The sequence below is a fragment of the Ochotona princeps genome, chromosome 10 (genome assembly GCF_030435755.1).
Source record: "Ochotona princeps isolate mOchPri1 chromosome 10, mOchPri1.hap1, whole genome shotgun sequence".
NCBI lineage: Eukaryota > Metazoa > Chordata > Mammalia > Lagomorpha > Ochotonidae > Ochotona > Ochotona princeps.
In genome coordinates this window covers 36,666,553-36,691,488 of record NC_080841.1, presented here as the reverse complement: position 1 = coordinate 36,691,488, position 24,936 = coordinate 36,666,553, and the positions used below count along the sequence as shown (strand labels likewise).

The 24,936-nt window shown below is 40.9% G+C and overlaps 1 protein-coding gene and 1 non-coding gene across 2 annotated transcripts in view; one reads left to right on the top strand and one right to left on the bottom strand.

Moving 5' to 3' along the window:
• The window catches only part of PLXDC2 (plexin domain containing 2), a 415,329-nt gene that overhangs the window by 367,188 nt on the left and 23,205 nt on the right, over positions 1-24,936 (bottom strand). The gene's annotated exons all lie outside the window — the stretch shown is intronic.
• LOC118759141 (U6 spliceosomal RNA) lies at positions 23,182-23,285 on the top strand. Its single transcript, XR_004995995.2, has one exon. It is a non-coding gene; the product is annotated as a U6 spliceosomal RNA (small nuclear RNA).

Below are 24,936 nucleotides of genomic sequence, written 5' to 3'. Positions count from 1 at the left end.
TTTAATCATATGCTATATGACTATATTAATTTCTATCATTTTGTAAGTGCCATTTGAATAAGAACTCAGGCTTATTTTTTCTTGTCTCCGCTCTCCAAAAACTTACCATGCAACCTTATTCTCTGTCTTAGGTAGCCTCATTACCACTAAGGCCTTGGCAGAAATTATCTTTAGGTCATATATGATTTGATTCATCTTCGATCTCCAGGTGTCTCAAGAGATGTCCAAATTCCCTGAGTGTTTTTATGAACTCAATACGAACTGTTACATTCATGAGGACTTGTTTTGGTGACAACTGCATTACTGTATATTCCTTCTTCATGAAATCTACAATATTTTTTCACTTATTCTCTGAACAATTAAATAGATGTGCTTCTAGCATCATTAGCAGGTTCACAGACATAATGAATTGCCACTAAACCAAATGAACATTAATCATTCCAGGTATTTAAAGACAACTCCAATTATATTAAGTGTTATACTTTTAAAGATAAAACTAAAAATTTACATTATCACTGAGCACATTGTGCTTACTCTTTCATTCAACCCTCAAAAGAATTCTGAGAGTTACCATCATATTGTAATATTGAAGAAAGTGTAAGCTTACAGCAACTTAATTTGCTCACAATTACTAAAGATGAAAGGGTCATGAACAAATACTCAACTTTGAGCTTTCTGACTCAAAAACCTATGAAAAATTATTCTTTTCAAGATTTATCTATTCATTTACTTACTTGAAAGGCAAAAATAACAGGGAAAGAAGAACACAGGGAGAGAAGAGAGACTCTTCCACCCACTGGTCCACTCTCCAAATGCCTGCAACAGAAAGGGCCTGGTCTCTAGGCTACAGCCACAGACACCCAGGTCCTCTGCATGAGCACCTGGGCCACCATCAGCTGATTCCACTATGCCCACCCTTTTGCAAAAATATTAACTCACTTCCAATAATATATAGAGTAGAGGTACTAGGCATATTGAATTAACAAATACTATCAAGGCATAATAAAAATACCAACTAAGTTTCATTTACATGGTTTCCACTCAGTTATTGCATTTAGAAATCATACTTAGAAAAAAAATAAAGCGCCTTGGTCAAAAAGGTTCAGTTGCTAAAACAAACAAGACAAAACATTTTCAAAGAAAACAACAGTACTTCATGAAGTATAAAGACTCTTTTTATCAATCAACAGAATTTGTTGAGTCTAGCAGTAATGTTCATCTACTGATAGGGTAATCAAATAAAAATAAATTTTACAATGTGACTATATATATTCTTTGAATGACATAGCTTTAAACTTTCCTTCTGAAACAAATGTTATAGGATCAGAAATTGGATGTGTTAAATTCGGATTAAGTACAGGGACAACATGAAAGCAATTTTTACTCTCAAGAAAGCGTCAGTACTTTGCTGAGCTGTCAGTGACCAGGTTTCCATGATCTTAATCTACATTAAGATAACTGGAATAGGACTTTCAAATCAACATTATACTTGAACAGATTCTAAACTCCTAAAAATAGGCTTTAATTTTTAAACATAGCACATTTATAAATGACAACTTTAACCCATTTAAGATCATTAAAAATAATAATAATAATAAGGTTTATGGGCCCAGCAGGCTAGCCTAGCAGCTGAAGTCCTTGCCTTGCATGCACTGGGATCTCACACAGCTGCTATTTTGTGTCCCAGTGGCCCCACTTCCCATTCAGCTCCCTGCCTGTGACCTGGGAAAGCACTCAAGGACAGCCCAAGGGCTTGGGACCCTGCACCCGCATGGGAGACCTGGAAGAGGCTCCTGGCTCCTGGCTTCGGATCAGCTTAGCTCCAGCCATTGCGGCCACTTGGGGAGTGAATCATTGGATGGAAGATCTTCCTCTGTCTTTCCTCTTTGTATATCTGACTTTGCAATGAAAATCAATAAATCTTTTAAAAAATAAGTTTTATATATTTGAGAGGCAGAGTGAAAAACAGAGGGGGAGAGACAGAAATTTCCTATCTGCTATTTGCTCCCCACATGTCTATAACAGCCAGGGCTGGGCCAGGGCAAAGCCAGGAGCTGCAAATTCCATCTGAGTCTCCCGTGAGGAAAGCAGCAAGGAGCTGGACTGGAGGCAGAGTACCTGAGAATGGAAGCAGACACTCCATTATGGGATGTGTAGACCCCAAGTGGTAGCTTAACCCACTGAACCATAATGCCTATGCCTCTATTATTTTAATGCAGATGGCTCAGAAAGATTTATTAGAATCTTTCTATTAAGATTGATAACAAGGCCTGGCGTGATAGCGTAGAGGTTAAGGTCCTCGCCTTGAACACACTGGGATCCCATGTGGATGCTGGTTCTAATCCCGGCAGCCCTGCTTCCCATCCAGCTCCCTGCTTGTGGCCTGGGAATGCAGTCGAGCATGGCCCAGGGCTTTGGGACCCTACACCCGTGTGGGAGACCTGGAAGAGGCTCCTGGCTCCTGGCTTCGGATTGGCTCAGCTCCGGCTGTTGCAGCAGCTTGGGGAGTGAACCATTGGATGGAGGATATTCCTGTCTGTCTCTCCTCTCTGTATATCTGCCTTTCCAATAAAAAAAAAATAATAAATCTTTAAAAAGATTGATAATAACAACTCAGAAGCTTGCTCCTTTTGATTTTCCAAGCCTAGACTTACACTCCTTTTTGTTTTTCTTGAAATTTCCCTTACTCAAACCTAACCAGTGCCCACTCTGACCTTGCACAACATTTGAGACTGCATAAGGCCTTGCTACCAGATTCTCAAATTTTTATTCACCCTAACCTGTCAAGAAAACCACAAACCCTCTGGAAGCTTATTCTCTACAGTGTGTTTATTCCAGCGGTTCTTTTTTTCCACTGGCATAGAAGGTGTGAATTTGCCAAGCTGGCCACACTGTGTACGCATCTCCAGGTTGACCGCAGTAACAAGCAGCAGCAGCAGAGAGATCAAGGAGCTGCGGGTCTATCAGAAAATCCAGGAAGGCCTTCGGGGAAGCTAAGTGTGGATGCCCACCATATGTCTGCCAGCTGAAAAGTAAAACTCTGCATTTCCAGGCAGACTCTAAGAAATCTGTTAGGCAGCTGAGAAAGCCCGCTTTATGCTTACTTACCAGCACTGTGGATTATTCTTTGTCAATGCTCTCTTCTTTAAAGTTGTGATGCTTTATAAAGCAACCTTCAGTGAAAACTTTCAGAGGAGCACCCAGACACTCAGAGATGTTCAGCAGTCTTGTTACCTCCAGTATATGCCGCAACACTAAATGGCGAGGCACTAGCAAAGCCAATGATGGTGATGTAAGAGAGAACCAAAAGCACAGAGCCAAAGAGGCTATTTCCTGGTCTGGTCTTTCCAACAAGCAGAGGGCAGTCTTTTCAGGAGCCCATAAAAGCTTTCTTTTTAATTTGCAAAGTGAGGCCCAGCCCAACCCTGACAGTGGAAACACAAATCTCTGAAGCAGAAAGGAGAGCCAAGTTTTCTCCATCAGCCTCTGAAGTCTCGGGCTCAAAGAGAAAGCAGTGGGTTTTAACCCAAAAATGGAATCAAGCTCCCTGCAGGGTTCAATAGCCCAGAGGTGGTGTCATGTGGTGGGGCAGGCTGAACTTTGTTCACAGGTGACGTGCCACCGAGAGTCCCACTATGTCCCCAGGTTTTGGAGAATCCAGGGGCCTTACAGAGGTGCATCTACAAAACCTTTTTGATAATAAGTCTTCTTTAGCTTGTTCTATTTGTGACCTGGGAACCATCCTTTATTTCTTTTCATAACGGGCATGAGACTTAAGAACACGTGGTATATAGCATACATAAAAAGGCGACCTCAGAACACACACAGCACTCTCCCACTTGGGGAAAGCACTGCCTGCTGGCATCCTGACACAAGCTGTGACAATCTTCTACTGCAGGATAAGACAAGGCAGGAGAGGACCTCCAAGTCCGGGCAGCAGCAAAGCCACTGTCAGGAGGATGCTACATCCCAGGCCACACAATGGAGTTTATGAGTCCAGTGACAAATAAGAATCAACTCAATCAAAAAATCACATAGCCACAAGTGTATAGAAATTACAGTGCATCGAATATATATGATTACACTTGGAAAAATCCTTCACATGTAAATCAAGTCAGAAGACAAAATAAGCTTTGTAAGTGCTACTTTGAGCTCTCATGCAATTTTTAAAAATGTATTTATACTTATTTATTTGAAAGGCAGGATAACAGAGGGAGGAGGAGAAGCAGAGACAGAAGATCTTCCATATACTGGTTTACTTCTCAAACACCCAAAATGGCCGGGGTTGGGTCAAGGTGAAGTCAGAAGCCAAGAGCTCCATCTAAGTCTCCCATGTGAGTGTCAGAAACCCAAGTAGTAAAGTCATTTCCACTGCTAGAAGCAGTGTGGATCAGAAGCAGAGTGATCCAGATTCCACGGGATCTGAAGCAGAGTGGCTGAGATTTAAACGGGTACTCAAAATGGGATGCTGACAGCATAAGTGGTGTTTGAATCCAAACACCCCCAAAGTTTTTTTAAATCTAGTTTGTATGCCATACGGATGACTGCTCTATACAAACCATAAAGATATAACTAATCAGCATGAAATCTTTCTTCCTCATACTCAAGTAATTCAAACCTCCCAGTTAGTAGATATTTTGCTAAACTTCATGCAATTTATTCCCTCACGTAAGAAAGTAACATATTGCATTATTCATCAGTAACTGCAATTACTCCGAGACCAATATATATTTCATAAATTACTATATCTAATTCACATTTCTGGCAAACCCACTATTCTTTCTCTTGATATTTAAAAAAAGTCTTGAAAAGTGTATTTTTTCTATACCATCACCCACAAAATCCTTTTGCTTTCTCTTTCATCCAACACATAGCTCACTAATTGCTTTGAGTTGAAATCAGTGTCTAATACTTTTCAATATGAAAACAATATAAACAGCTTGATTTAATTCTTTTTAAAACACAGTGGAAACATGAAATCACTACCAAGAGAAATTTTTTTAAAAATCATAAAACAAGAAGATACTGAATTAGATCAAGGTATGCAGGTTTGCTTCATTCAGGTACTGAATCATTTCATTCACACAAAACTCTAGTGTTTGGAGATAATATGAATGGTTTACACACTTGGGACTGCTGCAGGACACACTTGCCTTCCTCCAACGTGCAATAGGTGGGCAGTGATGCTCATCGAGATCCTAGGATGCCCCATCTCATAGGCTGCTCCTCACAACACTCAACGCAAATCTATAGCAACCCAGCTGTCAGTTCAGCAGTGGCAAACCATGGCACTGCACGCAGCGTACCAGGTCTGCAGAGCTCTTCTGTAATGTGCTGTCAGCCGGCACCTGTTTTGGAATGATGCCTAGAACTAAATACTGCTGTGAACTGGGATCTGCACAGGTGTCTTCATCAATAAAACTCTTACACAAGCATCTGCCCAAGACTCAAGACTGACCTAAACAAAAGCAGGATGGAAAAAAAGGCCCAAAACAACAGCATGACATATATATCCTTAGCATTTCAGATGCCATGAAACATTGAAATATGACATGAGATTCCGAGTGAGGTGAGTTTATTTTTAGATCTTCAAGATCACAATCACAGGCTCTTATCACTGAGAAATAAAGAAGAAAGCTTCCTATTTGTGACTTGTGTGTGTCTATTTAAAAGGAAAGACTGACTGGACAATAAGATGCTGGACTCTATGTTTGGTATATGCTTGCAATGGGGGAATCTCAACTGAACTTGAGCTGTGGTTATGCAACAAAGTGGAGGAATCCACCATGGTGGGAGGGTTTGGGGAGGGGTGGGGAGAATCCAAGTACCTATGAAACTGTGTCACATAATACAATGTAATTAATGAATTAAAAATAATAAATAAAAAAAAGGAAAGATTGAGGAAAGACAGACACCACTGCTGTGTGTTGCAGGAAACGCTTCAGCGTCTACTTCTTTATTCCCCACTGCACATCTAATACAAGGAGAGGCCAAGAACAGCTCACAACATTACTTCTAGATTCAGAGCTCCAGACACTGGTGTCAACTGAGAAACACATAATGCAAAATTGTACTAAGTCAGGAGTGGTACTATGGCATAGTGGGTTAAAAAATCGCCACATAGATATGAATTGGAGCCCCAGCTGCTCCACTTCCCATGTGCCTGGGAAAGCAGTGGAGGATGACCCAGGCACATGGGTCTCCAGAAGCGCATGGGAGACCCAGAAGATGCTCCTTGTCCCCAGCTTTGGCCTGGCCCAGTTCTGATCACTGCAGCCATTTGGGGAGTAACGAAGGGGATGGAAAACCTCTTGCTCTGTTTCTCTCTCTCTCTCTAACTCTGCCTCTCAAATAAATAAAATCAATCTGTAAAATAAAATAAAATAAAATAAAATAAAATAAAATAAAATAAAATAAAATAAAACCTAGTAATTCTCAGAAACTTGGCTAATGGTTGGCAGGGTATAGATGCCACTTGCTTCCTGTGTTTCCTGGCTGGGGGTCTCAAATCACAAAGGAAAAAATGCTGACCTGCAGGGCAGTATCGTGATGTGTCAGTGTTACAAATGTTTTCAGCAGGAACTTACAAAGTCAATAAACTTTATCCTTCAGGATGAATGAGCCAATTCAAGCTCTTAAACTTAAAGAAGACAAAAGATTTAGAGGCAAGATCCCTCTAGGTTCTCTCTTTCCTGTAACAGTGGCCCCTCAAAAAAGAACAAACCTTCAAAATTTAAATGATTAAGCAAATACTGGCTGCAGACAGTCTTTGCTTCTTGATGGAATGAAGTTACCCACATAATTTCACTTTTTACACAACACCACCATATGTGAAGCGTTGAACATCGTGGTCTACATAAACATACTAGATACCAGGGTACCCGAACATTTTGTAGGCAATGTAAGTAATTAAAGCCACTCATAGAATGGCAGTATGTAGTTTGATTTGCCTCAAATCATATGCAAATTTATTTTAACAATCTAAACTCTACAAGAAAGTAGACATTTGGAACATCTGTACTGTCAGCTCTTATGAATAGGCTTGAGTATCATTTTAAAAATATCGTTCACTATATCTCCTCTACTTAAATTGTAGAAAATGGGTTCACAGTCCCCTAGCAGTCTGAAATAAATACCGATTACTAATCATGAGTAACCTACATCTAACACTTTCTGTGTGGAAAAGCCCAGGTTGCTGACACCTTCAGGGTAAGTAAGGAACAGTACCTGCCATTGAGTTTGGAGTCCAAAGGAAATATAAGCAAGAAACCAATTCTCTTAGAATTCCTAAGGATAATTATTAAAAATCTCCTGCAACTCTAATAGTGGTAGAGGTAAGGGATCATAAGACTTGCAGAAAAGGGGAAAAAACCTGGACATTTGAACTGAAGCCTTACAAAGTTTTTAAAAATCATTAAAAATAAAAAACAGAAATGAAGGGGAGAAGGGCACTCTATACAATCAGAACAAGGACACTGCATTAGGCAAATGAAGGTCATCTCGAGGAAGCCAGTAAAGAGTGGAAGCAAATGAGGTTGCAAAGGTTATTCAAAGAAGGCTATGCTCACCTTGGAAATCTGACAGTAGCTAGGAGATATTAAAGCTTGACACAGAGAGGTGATGAGGGAGATTACTTTTTGAAAGATCTGTGAGGCAAGATGAGAAAGGTAGCCAGGAATACTTACTGAAAGAAGCAAACTGGTTGAGATGCTACTATAATAGATCAACCAACCAGAAAAGAAATGCACAGGTCCTACAGTCATGGAGTGTGTTGGGGAGCACAAACAATGGGACAGATTTAAGATATTGAGAAGACACAATTATCAGATGTTCAAAAGTATTTGACTGCAGAGGAGGTCAGTGAACCTGCCTTCCAGGTTCCATCTGGTATTGAAGAGCATGTACAAATTGATGCCTAAACCCAGATACCTGCAACATTGAAGTTCCATTTTAGAAGCATCAAGTTCTCAGTTGAAGGTCATAAAGTGTATTCAACATATAATTTACTAAGCATTGAGCTTATCCCAGTGGTATTGGGTACCAGATATGACAGGAATTGGGCATGAACAAAACAGATATGTCCCCTAACCTGATGGAAGTTTGCATTCCTCCCAAAGATGAAAAAATCTCAACAAGAAAAAAAGGAGGATGAATTTGGAAAAATGAGCCAATCCATATGAATTTATTATCCAAGCTTAGGAGATTCCCAGATTATTTTCCCAAAAACCAGAGCAAATCATATTTGAACTGCTCCTTAGTCTAGCACAGTGCTTCTGCAACCACAGTTTTCAATCCTCTATATCATGCATTTATTAAGCACACTTGTTATGCTGGGCACTGCCAGACACTGTGCCAGGCGTTCTACTACATTACACTACTCTTAAGTGAGAATCAAGCAGCCTGGGCAAGCACACTGGAGTGGTCCCCAGAACCTGGGTGCTCTTAACTCATTTTTGCAAGTTTGCAAATGTCACTGAATTCACTACACCAATAAACAATTCTTTCATCAATGACTGCAAATTGTATTTGCAAAGACTATGCTCTGGGTTCAGCATGGTGGTCTAGTGACTAAAGTCCTCACCTTGCACGTACTGGGATCCCATATGGGCACCAGTTCTAATTCTAGCAGCCCCACTTACCAACCAGCTCCCTGCTTGTGGCATGGCAAAGCAGTCAAACAAGGTCCAAAGCATTGGGACCCTGCACCTACGTGGGAGATCCAGAATAGGCTCCAGGCTCCTGACTTTAGATCAGCTCAGCTCTGGCCATTACAGCCACTTGGGGAGTAAAGCAGTGGACAGAGATCTTTCTCTCTTAGTCTCCTCTTCTCTGTATATCTGACTTTCCAATAAAAAATAAATAAATATTTTTTAAAAGATTATGCTCTCACTAGGGGCTAGATCACTCTGGGGAAAAGGGAGAGAGAACAGAGCAGAATTGGAAGGATGACCACAGATAAGCGGTATTACTGACTGTGTGATACCATCCACTTAACAGTAAGATTTTCTCTGAGTACAAAAAAAAAAAAAAAAGAAAGTAAGAACGTATTAATCAAATGTGTGTTAATAAATCATTGAGTTGCTAAGATTCTTTAAAATCTAAAAATGCTATCTTCTGTATTCTCCCCACAGAAAGGTTCTAACTAATGGAGAAAGGTGCCCAGGTCAGCTCAGTATAGTTTATTTAATTCATAACATACCTAAAACAATTTAAGAACATAAATGATCCAGCTGAAACCTGAGTGCTAGAAATATGTTGTTATAATGAAAGGAAGAGAAAGATCTCAAGTATGTCATGATTATGATGCCTCTTTACAGTCCATCTGCAACACTAAAGGATTCAAATGCCATAAGGAGGCCTTTAGTCAGTACCCTGCCTCCACCCAGTAGCTCTCTGCAACCCAGAGTATACTCTGTTTGTCCTCTACCAACTTCCCTTCTTCCAAACTCTTCCTCTGTATTTCGCATTCTCAGGAAACTCAGGTTTTATCAGTATAGCTGTAAAGAACGGAGAAATCTAAACTAATCATTCCTACTAACCTGGGAGTCCCTGTCCTAAGATACTATATTTTTTAACAAGGTGATGTGTGTTAGTTCAAGCTAATTTATAATTTGGCATAAGTTCATTATAGTCTTAAAGCAAAGACTTTATTCACCATTTCTTCAATAAATATTTATGGGGAATCTACTTAGTGCTTGATGCTACATCAAGCAGATAAAGTAGCACATAATCCACTCCAAGGAGTGGGAGATGTCAGACTATTCGCATAGTGCAGATTCCTGGCAGATGAAATTCCACATGAGCAAATAGTGATGGATAATGATTTGAAGGCCCAGAGCTATAAGCATAGCTGGCAAAGGCTGACACTGTAGCATAGTGGGTAAATCTACCACATAAAACACCAACATCCTGTTCAATTCCCAATTGCTCCATTTCTGATCCAGTTCCCTGTTAATGACCTAGAAAAGCAGCAAAACAAGGCCCAAGGACTTGGGTCCCTGCACCCAGCACCCAGGCAGCATCCATGAAGAAGTTTCTGGCTTCTGCTTTCAGATCAACTCACTTCTCACTTACAGAGTGAATTGGAGGTTGGAAGATTTTGATCTCTTTCTCCCTCCCCTATCTCTGTCTCTCTCTCTCTCTCTGTCTCTCTCCCTCGCTGCCTCCCTCCCTCCCTCTCTCTATTTTCAAATAAATAAGTTAATCTTCACAAAAAGATAAAAGCCATGCCCCCAGAAATCAGCAGCTCTTAAGCTGCTCTTGCTCTTGACATCGTCTGTCCTTGCCCCAGTTCTGCATCTATCCCTCAGAGCCTTGTGGATAGTTCATTGGCTTGTCTGCCTATTGGTCCCAATGCAACTAGAGTAAATGCAGATAGACAGAGGGAGGGGAATTAATTTCTAATTTCAAGGACATTTTTAAGCAAGTCAAAGAACAGACAAACCCAATGAAGAAATGTTTTGCATCAGTTGAGCCAGCCCCCAAATACATTTAAAATACACAAACCATGAATTCTGTGGGTGTTTTGAGCATTCTAATAAAGAATCCACTGACTATTGATTCATAAACACAATCATGTTATCAGTTTTGTGAATACTATTCTGTCCACATAATAGTATTTCAGAAGACAAGGGCGTCCAGCTATCAAAGGAAACAGAGCAGGCTTATTTTTCAACTACAGTAACCTTCTTTGATTTTCGACTTGGAGTTTGAATCACGAAGCAACATGTTTCTTTACTGTCTCTACCTACCTATGATTGATAGGTGGATAAAAAAATCTTTTCAAATCACAAAACCATAATGGTCTTGAAATGAATTTTTCATACAACTGCCATGAAAGAAGACAATTTTCTATTAGACACTAAATAAAAAATCGTTCATCCATACATTTCAGATATCATCTGAAGTGCTGAGAACAATATTAAAGTGAATGATGCTTGCTTCAAAAAGTACACTGCCTTACTTTAAAATTAGAAACATGACTTATCCTTTACAACGATTGTCTTCAGTTTTCCATTTTAAATTTAATAAATATTTGAGAAGTGTACAGGTTTTAAAACTAAAGGAGATACCCACACTCACACGGGTATGGGGGTGGTTTTAATTTCATCTTATCTTTGCTCTAATTGAAATATAGTAACTCAATAATGTTGATAATGGAAAACCAAAGCTTAAAAATGCTTTCCTTCTCATGCGAGGGTTTGCATAGCTCTGTAACTTGCCAACTGTGAAACCTTAAACAAACACCTTAATTTTTTGTATGCTTTGGTTCCTTTATGATGAATTAACTTAGGTAAAGCTTACTGTGAAAATTTATAAATAAATCTATGCCCAATTCATGAGAAAAAACAAGTATTTCATAATTTCTGACTTAAAAATAAGAGGCAAATCTCACAGTAGACACTCAGTGTGCAAGAGCCTGGTTACTCTGTACAGGCCTACTTTCTTTGTATGCTCAATAATGACTTTAGCAAGTACTGTTAGTTTAATCCCCATCACCAGGATGCTATGGATTACAAAGAATGCAACTCCACAAAGATATTGAAGCACACTGGTGAAGAGTAGTAATGGAAAATACCATTCTTCAGAACTGCGGAAATTTCAGCACAACTTGGTTTGATTTCCTTTTTCTGTTTCAGGTCTGAAAACAGCTCATTCTTGGAATGAAGAAAACAGCTAAAGCATGTGAGATGCCAGAGGTGGGCTGGCCGAGCCAGGGATGACAAGGATAGGAGAAGACAAAAGGAGCATGAAGGCAGTCCCAATTCTGGCTGAGCCTACAGGGAGAGATTACAACTGTATAAAAGTTTTGAGGACACAGCTGTCAATGCCCATGGCAGGGTTTAAGTTCACCACAGATCATCAAACTGGCAGGCAGTGATGTGTGCCAAACCACACCTAATTATGAGAGAATGTGGACACACTGGGCATGTGGTATGTTTATAAAGCCTCTTATTAATTATTAATAAAAATCATTGCTTTAAAGTGTAATGTTATGATGGTAAGGTCTACAAAGGCTAGGAGTATGACTGAAAAACAGCTGGAAAAGACATACTTTGTCTAATGAATAAGAATAAACAGACTACATAAAACACCTGTGGGAAGTAAACAGCTCCCGAAAAGGACTGTGCTAACTGGTGAATGCGGAAAATAGATGAAATATCTCCAAACTAAAAAGCATGACATAATTTTTAAGAGCATCCAATAACAATAGCAACCCATATTTTTGAGCCCTTGCTTTGTTAACAGGCACTGAACTAAGCTTGGTATATTAATTTACTTAATGACAAAGGTTTTACAAAAGAGGAAACTAGGACTTAGCACGTGCAATGACACTGCCTAATGTTACTGAGCTGCAAGAGGCAGAACAAGGACTCATATCTAGGTCTGTTGATTCCAAAAAACGTGAATATCTAAGGTACAGGGACTAGGGGAGTAGAAAACATCCATTTCAAAAGCTTCAAAGGCCCGAAGTTGATAATAATTTAAAATGTGAACAGACCATAATGGGCCTGATGATTCAGTTGCATTAATTAACTTTGTAAAATTGGGGAAGGGCTAGCATCTGAGAGTTAATTCCACATGTACTTATATATGCCTCCCAGTAACAACTGTCACTCTAACTAGTATAGAGTCAAAATCCTATTCAATGGATATTTACTTTATAAAGCAGGCACCAGGCTTACTGGAAATACGTATCAATAAGACACAAAGATTCCTACCTTTAAGTAATTTACATTTTAGTTCCATTACATTTTAGTCCCAGGAATAACAACAGCGATTTTCAAAAACTGGAGAGATTTCTTTAGATTAGGATATTTAAAAATATTTTAAATAAGCATTAGATTCTGGAAATTGTAAATACTCTTATGATACGGCACACATTTTCCCAATGGAAAATTACTACAAAATTATTTTCGTTCCATAACCTCCCAGAGCCACAGTGACTTAAAGACTCCAGCCAGAATTCTTGGTCTTGAACACCATGATCATATAAATGCAGAACAGGGAAGGAGGAAGGAGTCAAGATCAAAGTTCTATCTCTCTCCACTTCACAGAGTTAGCTGAGGACAGAATTCTGAACAGGTGAAACAGCCCCTGTGCCCTGGGGCACTGACTGTACCCAAAGACATTGGTGCTCATGGAAACCAGGTTGGGCTGAAATGGCCAACCTCTGTCAAAGAGACAGAAACTGAGATTTGAACTTCACCTGATCGATAAAACAATAAATTAACCTTATATTAATGAATAATGGTAACTAAGGCTTTCTATCAATACGTCTCAAATGACACAGAAATTCTCAGCTAACAGAGGCTATCCTAGGTGCCCAAGGGTGTGTGGCAGTATTGTGGTCCCTGCCCCAAGAAGCAGCACTCCTCAAGGTGTGATCACCTCCAGTGTCTCTAGACAAACCCACCAAGGGATCAAGGCCCAGGGCAAACAACTATAACTGCTGTAGAAGATGCTCTCATTTGAGCCAATTAAGCAGAAGGCACTAGACACAGTTTACACACTATCCCCAACTTGTTCAGCCCACTTGGCTCTGGAGACTCAGCACTTGCTGTGACGGGAGCCAGAGTGCTCTTGCCAGGGCCTGGTGCATGACACAGAGCTGCTGCTGCTATTGCCTTGCCTCCTGTCACACACAGCCAACTCAGCCTCCCCCGGGGCCAAGCTTCAGTGTGGATCCCACTGCACCCTCCTCCCTCCCACCCCCGCCCCATGGTGGACGTCGCATCCTCTTTTGTGCACAAATCTAACCAACCAGAGTCATACAGATGCTGGTTTGTGCAGAGAATGCCCACAGGGGCAGAGTATGCACAAAGAATAAAAACTCTTTGGGGTAAGTTTGAGCCAAGGTGAGACAAAAGATCTGACCACAAAGAGAAATAAACTGATGCCGATCAAAAAGTCTGTTCTGATTGTCTGGAATCGTGTCCTACAGTCTCTTGGAAGGCAGTAAGTGGGACAAAGAATCCAGCTCTGTCTTCTTGAAACACTGTGGCCAGTTCAACAGCACCCTTTCTGCAGCTGCCTTCCTTCATTCCTTTTCTCTTTGCCAGGGTGCTACCTCACCAGCCCCAAAACCCTCAAAAACAACAAAGACAGAAAATTGTCTCTAGCTGTAGCTGGAACTGGGACAGACCAGAGCCAGAGGTGTGGAACTCCATCCAGATCTTCAAGTCCCTTGAGTGATCACCTAGTGCCCTCCAATATACATTAAGAAAGCCAGGTTTGGGTCCGGCGCGGTGGCCTAGCGGCTAAGTCCTCGCCTTATACACACTGGGATTCCATATGGGCGCTGGATGTAATCCCAGTAGCTCCACTTCCTATCCAGCTCCCTGCTTGTGGCCTGGGAAAGCAGCTGAGGACAGCCCAAAGCCTTGGGACCCTGCATCCACGTGGGAGACCTGGAAGAGGATCTGTGTTCCTGGCTTCGGATCAGCACAGCACCGGCCGTTGCTGTCACTTGGGGAGTGAATCATCGGATGGAAAATCTTTCTGTCTCTCCTCCTCTCTGTATAAATCACTTTGTAATAAAAATAAATAAATCTTTAAGAAAAAAAAAGCCAGTTTGGAAGTAGAGCATCAGGGACTCAAATCAAGCATTCTACATCACAGGCATCCCACTGCACCTCTAACACCTGCCCCTGACATGTGCAGTTTTTATTGAGCAATGGAAAGAATCCATCTCAAAGTACTTAAATGAATACCTTCCTGAATTATGTCCAAGACACAAAATTTTCATTCTCAGTCTGGTAATGGTCATATTGCTTATTTTATTCTGTCACCTAAGCACATAATTGAATTTAAATCTTTACATGTTTAAGAATCAGATTTTTTTGCTTAGTAATGGACTCTGGCCAATGTTCTTTCTTCAGCAGGGCCTTAGCTTGTACACTACCCTGCACACCCATGAAAATGAAAACCTCCCTCATAAGACCTCTGGCTTTCATCATCTGGGGATTACAAAGTCTACAATAACATCTTTTTAACTGCAGACGTGTTTTGATATCTTGGCTGTCATTCATTTGCATATTATATTATCCCTAGTCATAAAGGCCATGTGAAATATGAAATATACCTCATCACCACAGTAGAAACGTGTCCCTTTCTAGACTCTACTTGCAGTTCTCATTTTCAATGACTTCTCTTTTCCTTTGGATTTAGATCAGCCCATCTCAAAGTTTAATGAGTAAAGCAACCTCTTAAGATCCTCTTTACAGCCTGGCGGCATGGCCTAGCGGCTAAAGTCCTCACCTTGAATGCCCCGGGATCCCATATGGAAGCCGGTTCTGATCCCAGCAGCTCCACTTCCCGTCCAGCTCCCTGCTTGTGGCCTGGGAAAGCAGTCGAGGACGGCCCAATGCATTGGGACACTGCACCCGCGTGGAAGACCTGGAAGAGGTTCCAGGTTCCCAGCTTCGGATCGGCGCGCACTGGCCCGTTGCGGCTCACTTGGGGAGTGAATCATCGGATGGAAGATCTTCCTCTCTGTCTCTCCTTCTCTCTGTATATCTGACTTTGTAATTAAAAAAAAAAAAAAGATCCTCTTTACAATGCAGATTCTGGCTTGCTAGGTTTTTAGACATTTTAAAATTCTCCAAAGCTTCCAGCTAAAGCTGATATCACAAGTTCACAGACTACATTTTGAGTAACAAGATTCTAGATAATCTTTTTATAGCTTGATCCAATCTATCCTGTTGTTCCTGATCTTAAATCCTGTCAGGCTAATTCTTGACTAAAATCACACTGCCACCCCCTCCCAGAGCACTGTTCCTAAGTCACCATCTACTAGTTCTCACTCAAAGCTGATGAAGTTGGTTTCTTCAGGAATGAGAGAATAAGGCTGAAAGAAAGTATGTGTCACCCCCAACCTGTCATGGTTAAACGCTCCATGAAAGGCAGCGTCTCGAAGGCGATGATGGTCACCGACAAAAGGGACATCGGATTCTGAAATGTGTGAGGAGTGAGTTGCAGATGTGGTTCTGCCCACAACCACTCACCCTGAGATGGTGGTTTAGGAATTCCCCCAGTTTTAGGAATTCTAATAACTAAGGCTGCCTGAATCCCTTAAAGCGTTGATTCAAGTCCCAGCCACTCTTCTTCTAGTCCAGCTTTTTGTTGATGTCACTGGAAGGACAACAAATGACAGTCTAAGTGCTTGAGCTTCTGTCACCCAGGTGGCATGTCTGGATGGAGTTCCTGGCTTCTGGCTTCGGCCTGTCTCAGCCCTGGCTGCTTACACAATTTGGGGAGTGAGCAATGGATGATCTCTCTCCCTCTCTCTCTCTCTCACTTTCTCTCTTTCTGGCTCTCTCTGTCACTCCGCATTTCAAATAAGCAAATAAGTGAATCTTTAAAAAAAAAACCCAAATTAGACAATATTTAATGCAAATCATCTAAACAAATGTGTTGCACAATCATTACTCAAGAGGTCCTCAGCATTGTCACAATATTCCTGTGACTACTAACAATGAAGCAAGACAAAGCTTTGGGATTTGGAATAATAACTGTCCCTTTTTTATGTCCCAAAACATAGTACTGTGAAAATACCACTATTGATCATCCTTATCGGCATCATAAAATATATTGTTTACACATATATCTCTGCCCATTTGCTTTCTAATTCTTTTTTTTTAATATGTCAAAGAGCAAGAAGTCAGTCTTCTTACCCCTTACATCTCCGAGCATTGCATATCTGAATTCTTCCAATACTGTGAATCCACAGCCAATGTTTTTTAGAGTGCGTCCTAAGTCGTGAAGGCTCTCTCATCTCTCTGACAAAAACCCTTCTCTGAGATCCAACTACAAAGTACTGTGAGCTGTAAGACAGGACTCATTTCTTACTTAGCTCCAGGGTCTGTGGCTGTCACTTAAAAATTCTGGGTAAGCCAGGATTTGCTTTCTTATCAGTCACTGGAAAATACATTAAAATTCATGTCCTTCCCACAGTTCAGTGTACAAGATATTTTATTTAAGACACATTTAGGTGGCTCTTATAAAGAATTTAATAACTACTAATTCAAATGCAGATTATTTGCTTTAGAGTCTGTCAGAATGGGGGTATACGGAAGGGTCATGTACAAACCCAGTAGAGGGCTCTTTTATGATTGAACATCCATAAGCTAATAATCTTTTTAGCAAATTTGCTTTGTATTTTGACTTTTAATTATAATACCCAATGAAAAGCATAGAAGTTCGAAAGTTGGAAGATATATCTTCCATAAGCATGGCAGCTGACCTCACCCTCGGCATTTGGAGGCAAGGAGACATTTCTTCAAGGAAGAATGAGTATTAAAGACTAAAAACTATGGCCAAGGACAATACCTGTTTAATTTTGCTTTATTTAAAGTGTCTGGGGAAAAAAACCCATCGGCAAGGTAGGTGCAGTTTTATTCTAGGCCAGATAAGGGTTATTCCTAATTTAATCATAGAGTGCAGGAAAATTTACAAGTACAGCAACTATTGCCAGTGAAGTTGGGCAGTGAGATTAGTATCGCAGAGCCCACTGTTCTCTGACCTCTCCCCACAGAGTCTGAGAAACACACAGGCAGAAGTAGTCGCAGTGCAGTGGCACTTCCTGATAACTACCCTGAATCTACCACACCCCTCTCAAGCCACGTGGAGAGGAGGAGATGTGGCTGAGCACAGCACATTAAATCTTACCACGGGCTACTTCATCAGCACTGCCCTGATGCCCACACCACAGGCAAGAAAGGCCACCCCGTGGAAAGAAGTTTGGACAGTTTCTATGGCAACTTATCTTTGGTAACTGCACCATAGCCTATCCTTCCCATTGATAGGCAAGTTTTAAGTGAGACTCCAATTCTAGCAAACAAAACCAGTATCACAGGTTATGTGCTACACATAGGGTGTTAACAGGGACTCCTTCACAGGATGAAATCAGGACTCCCACTGAAAGTTGAACAGGTTCTTGTATCATCATGTAAGACTGAATGGGATGAATCTTTCTATGAAAGCTTCTTTATAATGGGATGAAAAATGATTCATTTAAAAAGTATTCCATCTCCCCAATCAAAATTCTCAGAGGTAAACCCTATCACCTGGTAGGGCTCAGTTGAAGCCTAAAGAAGAGCCTGCGGGTAGGGCAACACTTCAGGAAGGAGGCAGCCATCCCAGTCAGTCCCTCCAGGAAACATCTGCAATCCTTCTCATCCTGCATAGCAGGTGCTTGGAAATTCAAGTGAAGGACAACAGTGACAACAGTGATCTCTGCTTTTGCTAAAGATTATCATATTCCTTTCACAATTCCCTTCCAATGCTACAGTTGGGCTCCTTTGCCTTGGCCAACCTAGACTTGCATTTGGATGAAGAGAGATTATAAACCTCCTTGGCATTCACCAAGCACCTCAAGACACATCCTGAGCACAAAGCCCTGCTGGGAAATGAGGGAGACCCCACTAGGGCTTCCTAAGGACAAGGACTAGCAGTTAATCTGGCCATTGGCAGCAAACACTGGGCACAGCTACCACACTGCCCAAACAGAGGACAAGAGAAACCAAGGGGCCATATGAAGGAGCCAGCAATTCTACAAGGAGACCACAGAAAGCTTCTGGGGTAGAAATATTTTGAGTCTGACTCTTTTGTTGGTTATTTTTTTAAGACACTTCCATTTTTAAAAAATGCTAACATAGAAAAATTATACATATTTTTGAAGTAAGGTGATATCTCAATACACTGTGTAATACCCAATCAGAGTCAATATGTCTTTCTCCTCAAACACTTAACATTCCTTTATGGCAAAAAAAAAAAAATCTTTAAAACCCTATCTTCTAGGCTTTCCTTCCTTTCTTTTGTTTTTTTTTTTTTTTTTGAGAGAAAGAAAAACACAGGACATAAGTATCATTAATAGTCACTTTAATGTGCAATAGAACCCCAGAATTTTTCATTCTGATTGACTAGAACTTAGCAGCTGTTAACCAACCTTTCCTTATTCATACCTTTACTCTTCCCTCCCCAGCATCTGGCAACCACCATTATATTTTTCACTCCTAGCAAATAATCCAATGCTTTAGATTCCACATAGGAGTGAGGTACAGTCATGAACGGCTTACTTAACACAGTGAGCTCCTGTTCCCCGCCTGCTGTGAATCACAAGATTTATCCAACCTTTTTTTAAAGCTGAACACTATTCCATTGTGTGCATGTACCACTTTTCCTCTTTCCAATGCTTATTTTCATTTACTTGAAAGGCAGAGCAATAGATCCTCTGTCTCCTGATTCCTTCCCCAGGTACCTATAACCTCCAGGACTGGGGAGCCCAAGCAATTAAGCCACCAGTTGTTACCCCCCGGATGCATTTTTAGGAAGCTAAGTTGGAAGCAAAACAGCTGGAAATTAAACTATTACTTTGATATGGAACAGGATTCAAAGTGACAGCTTAACCTGCTGCACCACAGTACCCTCCCCCACATTTTCCTTCTCCAGGCAGACATTTCTTGACCATCATGAACAGTATAGCAACAAACATTACTGTGCCAATGTCTCCCCGCAGACTGATAAACTGGAATTGCAAGATCATCTTATAGTTCTATGTTAACCTTTTTGAAGAACTTGCATACTATCTTAAATAATGACTGAGCTCATGTCATTTTTCCTTTGCTCCACACACTCCAAAACATTTTTTCAGCTTTGATTTTTTTTATGATGGCCAATAAATTGTTGTTTTGTGCTTGTTTTGTTTTGTTGAAATGCAGGGATGTGTTAACAGGAAAGAGCACCCCCTTCTGTTGGTTCACTCGCTTCCATCCTCCATTTCCACAGAAGGCTGGGCCAGAGTTGTAAGTAGGAAATCAATATGGGTCTTGTGCATGGATCGCCCAGTAACTGAATCATCCTCACTGCATTAGCAAAAAGCTGGAGTCAGAAGCTGGAGCCAAGGATGAAACCTAGGCATTTAGATGTAGGATGAGGATGTCCTATTTGGTGGCTTAACCGCTAGGTCAAATGACCACAAGTCAAAAGGAAAATGAACCTGATATTTTCCAGGTGAAATAGCATGCACAAAAGGACTCAGAGAAGACAAATCAATGTCCAATATATGAAAATGGGATCCCACTGAGTCTAAGAATACCTTGTTCTAACACAGGCACCCAGTAACCCTGCATTCAGTATATCCAGGAAGCAAGGATCTGTGGTTAGGAGCAGATGCAGGCAATGCACAGCATGGATCCAAGGTCGTGCTATTTGCTAGCTGCACAATCTCAGAAAACTACATTACTCTTCTGTGGGGTGTATCCTGCCAACAGCAGAAAGGGCTCATGTATGAAGAAAAGATGAACAGAAAGTGCCATGCTTCTACCACTCACACTTCAGAAGTCAAAAAGCTCCAGGAAGAGCTGATTCATAAGCTGCCTGTAAGACATAACTTTCCTTTCTGCTCTCTCCGGATTGTATCATTTCACAAAGCCCTCTTCCTCCACAATCTATCTTGTTTTTCATGGTAAAAAATCCAAGGCATAAGAAACAATTAATGTTTGTTTCCTTTCATCTGTCTCTAAAAATAGCTTCCCCACTACCATCAAATCCAGATTCCTCACCTTTAGCACAAGCATCAGGTTTGTATTTCTACTTTAGGGTGGTTGCCATGACTACCCTTGAAGTACCAAGCAAGAAGTGAGAGTTTGTCTCAGAAAATCTAGTGCAGTGTACAATTTTCACATGGTCAGGATATTCTTGAAGTAACAGAACTCACTTAAAATTAAATAGTCTCCATATTGGAACCCTACTAATTCAGCCCCCTTTGGCACCCCCAAGGGAAAAATGTTTACTGTCAGGGCCTGGCTCTGTGATTGACACTCAGGAGAAGAGTCCTCCCAGGTCCCAGATATCCACGGTCTCCCCTTGGCACATGCTCAACATCGCAATCTGTCTCCTGACTGCTGTGCATTGCCCCCACTCTGCACTGCTTGGGTTAACATTTTACCTGACAAGAAGTCACTAAAATTGCCTCCCCAGAATTGTAGCCAAAAAGAAAAAAAAATCAATCCCACATGGTTATTACAATTTGTCAGCACACCTTGAAACCTTTGTATTACAGCCACCTGCTTAGAAAGTCAGGCCTGGTGTATGGACACTGAGACCAGGACAATGAACACGAGAGAAAGGAAATGAAAACATTTGTTGACAGTGGAACACTAACCAGGAGTTCCACATTTAGGGCCACACTGCTTGCTAAAAGCAAAATTAAGTCTCGGCAAACACCACCACAGAGAAGAAATGAATAACTAGAAAACCCCTAGTGACATTTTTCTTGTACACGAATTGTTTCTTTAAAAAGATTTTTACTTGATAGAGTTACACAGAGAGAGAAGAGGGCCACACACACACACACACACACACACACACACCCCTACACAGATATCTTCCATCCACCCAAATGCCTGTAACAGCCAACACAGAGCAAAGAGCTTCACCTAGGCCTTGCAGTGCGCGTAGGGACTAAGCACGTGGGACATCTGCTGCTGCTTTTCCAAGTATTAGCAGGGAGCTACTTCGAAAGTACAGCAGTTGGAAATTGAACCCACACCCATATGGGATGCTGATGTCACAGGTGATGGCCACAATGCTGGCCCCACAATTATACTGAAAATAATGAAAAAAAGACTCAGAATCTCATGAGTGTCGTACACAATAAATGATACTATGACCTCAAAGTAGCAGTTGCAAAACCCCCATTCCCTTAGTCTTCTCTTTTTGGATGCTTGGTATTGACTAGTCCTTTTGGCTAAGTTATTCACAGCCTGTCAGCAGCAACATGGGACAACTCAAATGAACAGTCTGCACTCGGGAAAATGCAGTTTACTTCAGTGTTTTGGTAATACTTTTGACTGGAATTCTCTGTCCAGAGGGTTTGTAAATATTCAAGATCAAATTTACAAAGCAACCTATAATGTCAATGATTTTTCATCGCTAGTAGATTTATTCCTTAGTAATCATGTTGTGGCTGTACACTCTGACGTCATCAAATGTTCTAGAAGAGGGAAACCCAGAAAAATGCTATTTGGTACACTACACTTATTCTACCTACACAAATGTGCTGTCTTCAAGCCTTACACAGTCTGAATTCCTCCCCCCCACACACATTTCTGACTTCTCATTAGCTCATTGTTTTCTAACTCATTAGCTTCCTTTTTCACCAGAAAACATGTGACGTTCCCAGTGGTATCGAGGAACAAGTGCTCAAGGAGACAGTAACAGAACAGCAGTTAACTCTGGAAATCCAAAAGAAACTTTACAGAGAGAGCACATGGCAATGAAATACTGAATACCCACCAAGCTAATACCCTAACTTTCAATCACAAAGCCTACGTCAGAATTTAATCACGTTTGTTAGCTTTTGAAAGGCAGCAACGAAAACCATGTTTACTGCACGAGTATTTTGTTTTCAAACAGGATTCCTCAAACAAATTAATAGTGCAAACAAGATTTAAACCAACACTGGCAGGAAACCAAAAACCTCTAAGTATGGCAGATGTAGTACATAATTGCATAGTCGTTGGAGGGTTGATAAAACATTATAGAAATGTAGCAATGTAAGTAGCAAGCGGTACTAAGAAGGAATATTTGTAACAAAAATAAAAACTGGCATAAAGTCAAGTTATTATGGGAAATTATCCCCATTGATAAATGCTTAGAAAGCTTACAGGTCAGTTCTTCACTGCTTTATCACCTCTGTTACATTTATTTATACTATATAAATATAACATTGGGAAATGAAATTCGCTCAGCAGCAGAGAAGAAAGGATATTATTTCTAGAACATCCTAAAGAGAAGGCACACCTGAAAAATGTGTACACTGCTGCACCGACGAGGAAGAGGCCAGACACGACCTGATGTCTCTGGCCACCTTTTAACAGGACAGTACACTCAGCCACCTTCTCTCTTTCCTTCTCTGGTACCAGGGGCTTCTCAATGGGTTGGGTGTTGCTACGGAGCTCTGACCTCTGGATTGGAATCTGAATTTAATCTGCCAGTGCCAGTGATTAAAGCTGTTCATTATACATTGACTCACTCATGCCCTATGGTGAAAACAGGTGCCAAAATGGTCACGGTTGTGGTTTAAACACAGGAACAAGGACCCTGAGAATGTCAGGACTCTTAAAAAAGGACAGTGGTGGGATGTGGGTCAGGTCAGGCACTCCTAAAAAAAAAACAGTGCTCGCTTCGGCAGCACATATACTAAAATTGGAATGATACAGAGATTAGCATGGCCCCTGCACAAGGATGACACGCAAATTCATGATGTGTTCCATATTTTTTTAGAAAAATGAAAAAAAAATAATCTCAGCAGAAATAAACATCATTGTCAGACTCTAGGGCCGAATCAGAGGGCTGGTTTGACTTCCAGCTCTGGCTTTTGCAGTTTCCTGGGCATACGGAACCTGGTTGGAAGCAGCAATGGCTAAGGCAACTGGATCCCTGCCACAGTTGGAGAGATCTGGATTGAGTTTTCAGCTCCAAATCCCAGCATTTTGTGGGCATTTTGGGAATAAGTCAAGGGATTAAAGGGTTCTCCCTCTTAGCACTTGATCTCTCACAAATAAAAATTTAAGCATCGCTCCCAGCATTTCCACCAAAACTGCTCTAATTTTTGTTGCCTTACACCAAGACATAATAAGATGCCTTTAAATCATATATGCATCAGGCAAAACTGACATTATCCTTAAGAGAAGAGTGGGCATTGCGGTGCAATGCGCTAAGCTGTCATTGGGATGCTCATGCCCCACATGGAAATGCTAGTTCAAATCCAAGCTACTCCTCTTCCGATTCAGCTCCCTCCAAATGCATTTGGGAAGCAGATGATAGCTCTAATACATGAACCCCTGGTACCCACACAGGAGGCCTGAATGGAGTTCAGAAATCCTGTCTTTCTCAGCTATTACAAACATTTGATGAGTAAAGCTGCAGATGATAGATTTTTTTTCCTTCTTTCTCTCCCTCTTTTTCCTCCTCTATCTCCTCCTCTGCTTTTCCTATAAATCATTTTTATGAAAAAAGACATAGTACCAAGTTTTAAATAATGTCTTCAGATTCCTACCTCAAATCTGAAACCTGTACTATGATTTAACTTCCTTACAAATTCTCAATGTCCTATCACGACAAGTCTCCAATGGGACACATAGCAGATTAGCCACTGAGGTAACCTGTTTCCTTTTTCAATTCTGTTTTAGGTTTATAAGGTAGACACTCCGAGAGCAGCACAGGCAAATACAATGTCAGCCCACAACATAGCACAGAAACGTTTATCAATGGTTGAAAATTTTCTGACTTTTGCTAGTCACTTTCTACAAATTATCTCATGCATCCTCAAAGCCATCCTGAGACAGGAGTTGTTATTCCTACTGTAAAACTGAGAAAAGAAAGGCCTGGTATTATATACAAATGGTCTAGAGGTCATTGCTGGTAAGTGGCAAAACTAGAATAACACAGGGAAAGGAGAGAGGAGAGAGAGATTAGATTGAAAACATATCACAGCCTGAACAATCATTTCTGACCACTGGGTGATAAACTTTTCTCCCAGATACTGCTTTGCTCTATAACCTGAACAAGGAACAGCACTATCTATTTAAATACTGTGACAGTGAAACAACGTGGACACTGAGTGACCACGCAGAAACTCAAGTTCCCTGGAAGGGAATGAGAGTGCATTCATTTGTCAGTCAATTTTCACATCAGAGGATGTGGTCACAGTCCAGCCAATGTGAACAAATCTGACAGGAAAACCTCCATCAGAGAGGGTAAGCTTTGAAAAGCATACTACGCGGACACATGCAAGACTTGAAGAGTTGGAAAGCTGTTACTACAAAATCCAAAATGCTCTTAACCACTATTTTCTTTTCAGTAGGATAGTAAAGGACATGGATAAGCACCTGTCCTCAACTGCTAAGGAAAATTAGTTGCCACATATAG